At 42.4% G+C, this 10,078-nt stretch overlaps 1 protein-coding gene across 7 annotated transcripts in view; it reads left to right on the top strand.

The window, feature by feature from the left end:
* csgalnact2 (chondroitin sulfate N-acetylgalactosaminyltransferase 2) overlaps nt 1-10,078 on the top strand; it is a 58,475-nt gene that overhangs the window by 3,102 nt on the left and 45,295 nt on the right. For 4 of the 7 annotated variants that reach the window (XM_043679101.1, XM_043679096.1, XM_043679098.1 and 1 more), the window contains exon 1: nt 7,135-7,241. The exons of the other annotated variants lie outside the window; for them this stretch is intronic. The gene's annotated coding sequence lies outside the window, so the exon portion shown is untranslated. Of the gene's footprint in view, nt 1-7,134; nt 7,242-10,078 lie in introns of those variants that run through there. 7 annotated transcript variants of the gene reach the window in all.

The following is a 10,078-nucleotide window of genomic DNA, read 5'->3' as shown; positions in this document are numbered from 1 at the left end:
TTGGGGGGAAGGAAGCTGAGAGTGCGACAGGTAGATGAAGTTGGGAGTAATGGTGATAGGTCAGAGAGGAAGGTGGAGCAGATAGGTGGGAAGGAAGATGGACAGGTAGGACAGGTGATGAGGGTGGTGTCAAGTTGGAAGGTTGGATCTGGCATAAGGTGGGGGGGAGGGGAAATGAGAAAACTGGTGAAATCCACACTGATACCGTGTAGTTGGCGGGTCCCAAGGCAGAAGATGAGGCATTCTTCCTCCAGGTGTTGGGTGGTTAAGATGTAGCAATGGAGGAGGCCCAGGACCTGCACGTCCTTGGTGAAGTTGGAGGGGGAGTTGAAGTGTTCGGCCATGGGGCGTTGGAGTTGGTTGGCGCGGGTGTCCCAGAGATGTTCTCTGAAGTGTTATGCAGAGTAGGGCATGGATCAAGTCAGCACCATGTACAGCAACAGAAGGAGCACCCTGCATCTGATCACCAGGTTCTCTCACCCAATGGAGAGGGAACATTGCTCCCACATCCCAGTTTCTGAGGCAAGATCAGGCCCCTACAAACTGTAATATTTTTCTTTATTCTTTCCTGAAATTTGGGTGTCACTGGCAAGGCCAGCATTTGTTGCCTATGTCTAATTATCCTTGAACCGAGTGGCTTGCTCAGCCGTTTCTTAGGATAGTTAAGAGTAAACCATTTTATTGTGGATCTGGAGTCACACGTAGGCTGGACCAATTAAGAACAGCAGAATTTATTTGATCTGATTTATTGTCGTCACATGTACCTAAGTGCAGTGAAAAGTTTTGTTTTGCAGATCATAACAAACAAGGACAAACAGATCATAGGGTGCTTAGACCGAGTGAGGCATACAAGGTTATGGCTGCACGGGAGGTGCACAAAGCAAAATTAACATCAGCAGATCAACCTTATTTGAAGTTAGGGATGACAATTCAACAGACTAGCTTCAAGAGGATACCAGTGAACCAGATGAATTTTTATGATAATCAGTCATATTTCCACAGGATCATTTCAGTTGCCGTGGTGACATTAGAATGCATGTCATCAAAGCATTCATCTGGATCTCTGGATTACTAGTCCAATGAAATTACTACCACATCACCATCTTCCTTTTATCTGACCACACGGACTGCTCAAGAGCAAGTCCTGTTACCACTTTTGCAAAGGAAACAAATGTTTGTCTGTGACACTCACATTCCAAAATGGACCATTAGACATATGAGCAGAGTTAGGCCATTTGGCCCATCAAGTCTGTTCTGGCATTTAATCATGCTGATATTCTCCTGCCTTCTCCCTGTAACCTTTGATCCCCTTACTGATCAAGAGACTATCTTTTTCTGTTTTAAATTCAATCAATGACTTGGCCTCCACAGCCTTCTGAGGCAACAAATTCTACTGATTGGCCACCTTCTGGCTGCAGAAATTCCTCCTTATCTTAGTTTCAAAGTATCATCCCTTCACTCTGAGGTTATGCCCTTGGATCCTTGTCTCTCCTACTAGTGGAAACATCTCTACATCCACTCTATTCAGGCCTTTCAATATTTTGTAAATTGCAATGAGATCACCCCCTCATCTTTCTAATCTTCATTAAATAGACACCCAGAGTCCTCGACCGCTCCTCGTATGACAAGCTCTTCATCCCCAGGACCATTCTTGTAAGTCTCCTGTGGATCACTCCAAGGTCAGCACATCCTTCCTTAGATACAGACCCAAAACTGCTCACCATGTTCCAATTACAATCTGACCAGAGCCTTATACAATCTCAGCAGTACATTCCTCCTCTTGTATTCTAGCCCTCTCAAAATGAATGCTAACATTATAGTTGCCTTCCTAACTGCCAACTGAACCTGCATGTTAACCTGAACCAAATCCTGAACTGGGACTCCCAAATCCCTTTGTGTTTCAGATTTACGAAGCCTTTCCCCGTTTAGATAATAGTCTATGCTTCTAACCTTCCTACCAAGTGCATAACCTCACACGTTCTCAATTTATTCCATCTGCCACCTCTTGGGTGACTCTCCCAGCCTGTCCAAATCCTTCTGCAGCCTCCCACCTCCTCAACCCTGCTTGTCCCTCCACCTATCTTTGTGTCATCTGCCCTCAACAATGCCCTCGGTTCTTCATCTAGATTATGAATGCATAACGTGAATAATTGTGGTCCCATCGCTGGCCCCTGTGGAAAACAACTAATCGCTGGCTGCCATTCTAAAAAAAAGCTCCCTTTTTTCTCACTATCTGCCTATCAGCTAATCCTCTATCCAAGCCAGTACATTGCCCCTAACACAATGGGCTCTTATCTTATTTAGCAGCCATCTGTGTGTCACCTTGTCAAAGAATTCCAAGAATGAATATAAAATAAAAATGGACCCTTCTTAGTGACCATTCACTTTTCTGAAGCCTTTTTGGACAATTCTCAGTGTAAAAGGTGCTGAAAGCCTGATAGTTTTCCACGTGGCTGGATGCAAATATTTATAAGTGTCTTTGAAGTACCAGGATCCAGTTGATATTTAATGAAGAAACCACTGGATTGGGCCAATGTTGCATGAGAAAATCTTTCCCATTATGTCATGCCAGATTCTGAAGCAGTCTTCATGAGAAATTGGCTCCCTTGAGTAAAACTGCCACCTATTGCCAAGTCTAAAACTAGACCAACAGTGGGGCTAGTGATAGTAGCTAGGGCGGGGAGGGGGGGGGGGGAGGCTAAGAAAATAGCTGAGGAAATATTTTTTGAAAATATTATTATGACAATAGTGTTATTTGGTTCTATATTGAGTTGGTATGGAGAGCCATTTCCTTCTTTTCTGTATTGCTGCTACCTGTTTGCTTGAGACAAAGCAAAGTCTGCACATGCTGGAATCCAAAATAGACAACTGTTTTCAGTGTTGTAGCTGCATCGACATTTTTGGCTTGATCCATGTGATCTCGCAGTGATTATTTTTAAGGAAGTGATTTCGTGTGAACAGTTCAAGCTCAACATTACTTCTTTTTTAAAGGAACTGCAACATATTAAACTCTAAATGGAGCATATAAAAAGTTCAGAAAACAACAGGACACATTCAGCTGTGGTCAGTAGTGACAAGAATTTTCCAAATGTGTCCAAAGGTGGGAACTTCATCCATCTCTTTCTCTATTCTTTCCATACGATATGGCAAAGGCAGCATATCCCTAATTGCCCTTGAACTGAGAGGCTTGCTAGAGCCATTGCAGAGGGGAGTTAGGAGTCAACCACACTGCTATGGGTCTGGAAGCACACGTAGACCAGATTGGGCAAAGATGGCAGATTTACCATCTTGAAGGACATCAGTGAACCATGTGGGTTTTCATCACAATTGATGATAACCTCATAGTCACCATTACTGAGAGTACCTTTCAGTTCAGAACTTATTAACTGAATTTAAATTTCACTGCGATGGGATTGGAACCATGGCTTAGGGGCATGTGCCTGGGCTTCTGGAGGACTAGTTCATTGACATAACAACGACATGGACTGTCTCTTCTGATCATGACCATAACCTCCAGTTATGATGATGGAACTGCAACGTGTAACTTAAAATGGCATCTGGCAACTCTTTAAAAGGAAACGCCATGGGGAAATGGGGCTAATCGGCACATTTTTCAAGTATTGTAAAGTTTATCTGTAGAAATCTACTGACTGTAAACTATGCCAAATTAATAGAAACAAGTTGCATCTTTCCAAAATTGACATTTGCTCAAGTGCTGTCAAGGGGCAGGGGGCAAAAGTGGGCACAGGACACCGAATGTGTAGAATCATAGACACCCTACAGTGTGCAAGCAGGCCATTCAGCCCATCGAGTCCACACTGTTCCTCCAAAGAGATCCTATTCAGACTCCCCCCTTTCCCCCGCCAATTGTATTCCTGTAATCCTGCATTTCTCATGGCCAATCCAACTAACATAGGATATCAGAGAACCTGGAGGAAACCCATGCAGAAATAAGGAGAATGTGCAAAATCCACACTGTCAGTTGCCAGAGGCTGGAATTGAACCCAGGTTCATGGCATTGTGAGGCAGCTGTACTGACTATTGAGCCACCATGGCACCTGTACTGAGTTGGATCATACTGAATGGTGGAGCAAGTGGCCTATTCCTGCTTCCAGGTTCAATGTTTTATATTATTTTATTAAACAAATTACAAAAACAGTTTACAACAAACAGTTACATTTACAGCTGCATACAAGAGACAGCAATTTTACAAGGGAGAGGAGCAGCAAAGCCAGGTCCCAAACCCTACCGTTCAAACAGTTTACAGGGACATGAGGACAAACCTCAAATCCCAGTTTAGGTTCAATGTTTTAATGATTAGTCTCCTCTTGTGATAGGCAATCTGTGATTCAAAGTCGCTATGGAAACCACGGTAAACAGTCCTATTTATTTGGCACTGCTCTGGTAGTAGAACACCTGGGCACTTCACGTAAGACAAGGATGGGAAGCAGATGGAAAATAACATGGGTTCTGGGCAATCTAAAAACACTGGGAATGATCTTGACTATGTATGTAGAAATAGAATGTGTGATATGTTCACAAGGATGATCCCTGGCCCAAAGGCATTGTCTAATGAGCACAGGCTAAACAGGTTGGGACTTTACTCACTTCAGAAGAATGAGAGGTGATCTCATTGAAACATACAGGATTCTTAAATGCTGAGAGGATGGTAAATGCTGAGAGGTTGTTTCCCTTCATGAGAGAGTCTAGTACTAGATGGCAGAGGCTCAGAATAAATGGACATCAATTCAAGGCCGAGATGAGGAGGAATTTCTTCTCTCTGAGGGTTGAGTGTCTTTGGAACTTCTTGCCACAGAGAGCTGTGGGGTGGAGTTCTTGTTTATATTTAAGATTGAGATAAGTAGATTTTTGATCAGGAGGGGAATCAAGAAGTACATGGAAATATAGGAAAGTGGATATGCGGAATGCCAGATCAGCCATGATCCTATTGAATGATGGAGCAGACACGATGGGCCGAACCGCCACTCCTGTTCCTATTTCTATGGTCTTATGGTACACTGAGATGGAGCTTGTTTTACAGCTCGTCTGACATGAAATCAATGGAAATAGCTCGGTTAACAAGGCTGTGGTGACAATCTGGAATGCACTCCCATAAAAGAAATTTGAGTGGTTGATGGTGTCACAAAGTGCTCCAGTGCCAGTGAATGACCTTGATAATTGTGGGGGCATTTCAGAAACACAGTCAACGTACCTCTTGATTCAGTTAATGATGTTGTGCATTGCTCAAAACCAGCTTTGTAAAATTAATCTTCAGAAATCCAGAGTTCTGTAAGTTATGCCAAATGATTAGAAAGAAATTGCATCTTTTAAAACTGATATTTTTTCAAGGGCTGTCATATTCATGTCTCATGCTCTTGTGCTTGAATTGATATCAAGGACCTTCAGCACACGCGCCCAGTCAAGTCTTATTCAAGTTCTCCCCTGTCATCCTTGTATTGTAACATTGACCAGCTCCAAAGTACAAACATGTCAATACTGATAAATGAAGTACTTAAGTACAAGGTCTAAACAGATTACATTGTGACAAAATTCCAGTCATTGGTGGCAATGGGCACTGTGCCGATTGTTAAAAGTTAGTTCTCAGACCGGAACATAATTCTGTTGTCCCCCAAGTCTGAACATTTTCAAAACATTCACTGAGGCATTCATGTTCATTTTCTGTCATAATATCTTGCATATTGCACAGTAAAATCAAATTAGTTTGCCATTTTGACAGGATTGTCCTCTAATATGTGTAAAATAATTTGGCTACAGCCTGTTAAAATAGCAGGCAGAAGAACACTATCTTGATGCATCAGTGAATCACAAAATTCAAATAGAAGGTACCAATTAAGAGGAGAAAACAGGCACCACAATGCAGAAGGTGAATATCCTGTACAGTCTATAAACTACCAGAAGTGCTAGTGTGGAAGCCCCTGTTTTGATTATTATAAAATATCAAACATGCTTTGGCAATGGTAGGTTACCATTAGAGAACATGTGAGGGATTGCATTATTAGAAGTGCTGACTTTGAAATGTGGTAATAAATTGAAGAACAAGATAGTTATCCACAATGTTTGTTGTTCCACATTTAACCACCAAAGAGGCGGTACAGACACACAATGGACCAAAGTTCCTCCTACACTGTAACAATTCTGAAACAAAACAGAAATTGCTGGAGAAACACAGCGTGTCTGACATCATCTGTGGAGAGAGAGAAAAAGTGTGTATAAGGTGAGGATGTTTAAGGTATTATTCAGCTTGCATTTAGAATATTGTGAGCAGTTTTGGGCCCTGTGTCTAAGGATGTGCTGACCTTGGAGAGGGTTCAGAGGAGGTTTACAAGAATGACTCTGGGTATGAAGAGTTTGTCATATGAGGAATGGTTGAGTTCTCTGGGTCTGTACTCGACAAGGGGCATCTGATTGAAACTTTCAGAATACTGAGAGGCTTGGATAGAGTGGACATGGAGAAGATGTTTCCACTAGTTGGAGAGATTAGGACCCAAGGGCACAGCTTCAGAGTGAAGGGATGACCCTTAAGAACTAGGATAAGGAAACTAGGATTTCCTCAGACAGAACTCATTGCGCAGAAGGCTGTGGAGGCCAAGCCATTGAATGTATTTAAGACAGAGATCGATAGATTTTTGATTGATAAGGGGATGCAAGATTACATAGACTAGAGTTAAGAAACATATCAACCATAATAGAATGTCAGAGCAGACTCGATAGGCCGAATTCTGCTCCGATGTCTTACAGTCTTAAAACGTTTCAGGTCCAGTGACCCTTCTGCAGAACAATTCTGTATCCTGGCCAAATATGTACACCTCAATCAACATTCCCAAACAAAAGGCCAATATCACTCTGCTGTCTGTAGGGGGGTTGCTGTGGACAAATTAGCTGCTACATTTACTACAACACTCTTTAAATATACTACATTGTTTGTAATACCCTTCGGAACTTCCCTGAGCTGTGGAAGGCTGTGTAGAAATCCAATTTATTTTCCCCCAGCTGGATTTTTGTCCAACATCCGCAACGTCCCCCTCTCGGCTGCACACACTCTCAAACTGGAGTCCCGGTTGCTAAGTGACACCACGTGTCCCGCGTTAAACCTCCCCCCAGCTCACTCCCCCCCGCTCTGTTCGGTTTCGTGCTGCTGTGGCAGCTGTTCCCGCCCCCTCTTGTCCGTGCCATCCCATTCCAGTCCCGCCCGGCATTTTCCCCAGAGACCAGAGTGGCCGGTGAGTGGACTTTTGGGAATAATGCTGATGTTGGTTGTCGGATCACCAATCTGATTTCCACAGGCCCTCAAGGAGTCTGGGTTGCTGTGGCAACGTGCACTTTATTCCCCCACATCCATGTCAGAGCCAAGGCGAGAGATTCCAGTTACTTTCCATCACATGGATCCTCTCCAGTTCCTTCAGCCTGACTTTGGCTTGTGTTGGAAGGATTTGCAGGTTGATGCTCAGCCAATTTAGACTCATTGCTGCCCACCTTCCTTGACCATTGAGTCCTGGAAAGGGAGTCGAACTGTGGCTGAGGTGGATTAGTGACCAGCCTGCTTACTCTAGCCATGGTGGAGATCTTGTCAGGCTTCCTTCAGGCAGAGAACTGAGGAAAAAGGCATTGTAGCTGTCAGTCCTTGATCCATTCATTACTGGGTAACAGATTGTCAGATGGACAGAGCTACATTTTTAAGTGATTGAGATCCCATGGACACGTTATAGAGTCGTACGGCACCGAAACAGGCCTTTCGGTCCAACTTGTCCATGCTTGTCCAAACTTGATCAGCCAAGCATCTTAAATACACTGGAACCCATTCAGAGCACTCATTGCCTGGCTCATGGTTATGCTAGGATATTGGGACATGGATTTTAGAGGCAACACATGTTTGAAAGAGAAAGAGCAGAAAGGCTGAGGCATGATTGAAGTTATGGAGGTGTGTACCTTGGTGTTGGCTTGTGGCTAAAGGCTCAGATCAAGGGTGTCACATTTGCAAACGTGGTTAAGAGAGTGAAATTTCTTTCTCTGGCAAGAGTCTATAAACTAAAATTAAGTCACAGGGATGGGATAAGTTGTTGCTAACAAGCACTTCTTTACACAAAGGAACTCTCTTCCCTCAAATAACTATTGAAGCTAGGTCAAGTGCAAACTTCAGAATTGGCCTTAATGGATTTATTTTGGTAAAGGGACCATAGTTAAGGGTTATGGAATAAAGGCAGATCATTGTGTCTGCAGATCTTCAGCTCTGATCCAAGTTACAGTGGAATAGACCAGAGGAGCTGAAAGGCTGAGTCCTGTTTGTATGTCCAGTGGTCTTCATATTTACCCTGGTATATGTTTTAAGTCTTTACTTCTGAGTATCTCATTGTATTTTAATAGGTTGCTTAATATGAAATTGAACAAGTGGAACATTATGGCACACATGCCTCTTTTACTCCATTAAGCAGCCAACAGAGTTACAGTATTTGTTCGCTCAATGAATGTCGTTTTGCTAATGACTTTAAGAACCACAGCTAAACTGCTTTCACTCCACTGTGATTTATGTGCAGAATCTCTGTGCTGAGGATTATTGCTGTAACGAGGTCAGGCTGAGTGTGTTATACTGTAGCTACCTGTTTGAGAGCAGAGTTGTTGTTGGTGGAAATTGATTTGTTTTTCACTGCTAGGGTATATTGAAACTTAGCTGTGTGAGTTTGCATCCCCTTGTGCTTTTGAAAAAATAATCTGTTTTTTAATGTTAAATTTCAGATGTTTTCAGTGCCAGGATCTCTGTTGCTATCAATCAAGATGATCAATTATCATTACTTTTGAAGTACAGAAACATATAATGTTTTAGTGATAATAACATTCAACCACAAGCTGTATGAAGCAACCACATGCTGTTTACAAGAATATTCTGATTCTAGAGCAATGTTGAAGTGTACCTGATGCTTATGCAATCCACGGACTGAGTTGTAGTTCAAAAAACTTAGGCTGCACCAGCCTTGAAAGAAGTGGACAGAGATACAGTAGGAAAGCTTAACACTGAGCATTAGTTCAAGTTAAATCACAATTTCAAGACAAAAGAGTATAGTTGCAAGTTAGTGAAAGCAAAGCTGAGCATGGATGACAGATTGATGATGAGGGTCATAGTTTTTATATATATACAAATGAACAAGCCTTAATGTAGATCCTTTAACGTAGATCCTTTAGGAAAACATCCTAAGGTGCTTCTTTTTTTTAGAGTTTTTACAGTTTTTTAGAGTCTAATGATAACAAGGAGATAGTGCAACAGAGTGGTGGCTCATTGGTTAGCACTGCTGCCTCACAGGGCCAAGACTCAGCTATCTGTCTTTGTGGAGTTTACACATGTGGGTTTCCTTTGGGTGCCCCAGTTTCCTCCCTCAGTCCAAAGATGTGTAGGTTAGGTGAATTAGTTATGGAAAATGCAGGGTTACAGAGATAGGATAGAAGGTTGGAATGGTCTTCGGAAGGTCAGTGTGGATGTGATGGACCAAATGGCCTGCTTCCACACCATAGAGATTCTATAATTATATAATCAGCCATGATCTAATTGAATGGTGATTCACACTTGACAGGCTGAATGGTCTGTTTCTTGTTGCCATGTTCCAATCAAGCAAGAATGACAGCAGAGACAATGAAGGAGATTTTGGGATGGGATGATTGTAATCTTTGTCATGGAGATGGATTTTGAGAAGGAGTTTGGAGTTAGTGAAATTTACTGTGGGATTTCTAGAGTCTGCTCCCCAGACTATAAAAGGCCAGCATCTTGCCACTTCAAAGACAAAGTCTGAAAATTGTATAAACGAATCTGGAACCTGGAGTGTGCAAACATGCACAGGGGATGTTTACTGAGTTGGCAGGTTCAATTTATTAGCTAACCCAGTGTGTTTGCTTTTCAGTACAATGTTGTTCAAAGGCATAGGAAAGGAAAATTTGATGGAACCTTTTCATTTGGAGTAAAAATAACTGTGGTAGTCAACAGAGCTGATTGCTTCTTTCAAGGGTGTTGGGAACAAATTACACAGACTTTAAAACTGTGAAATTAAAATTGCTAAAATTTTGTGTTCTTCAG

Source organism: Chiloscyllium plagiosum, chromosome 38 (assembly GCF_004010195.1).
Source record: "Chiloscyllium plagiosum isolate BGI_BamShark_2017 chromosome 38, ASM401019v2, whole genome shotgun sequence".
Classification (NCBI taxonomy): Eukaryota; Metazoa; Chordata; class Chondrichthyes; order Orectolobiformes; family Hemiscylliidae; genus Chiloscyllium; species Chiloscyllium plagiosum.
Note: the sequence above shows the minus strand (reverse complement) of the source record. Positions and strands in the feature narration are given on the sequence as shown.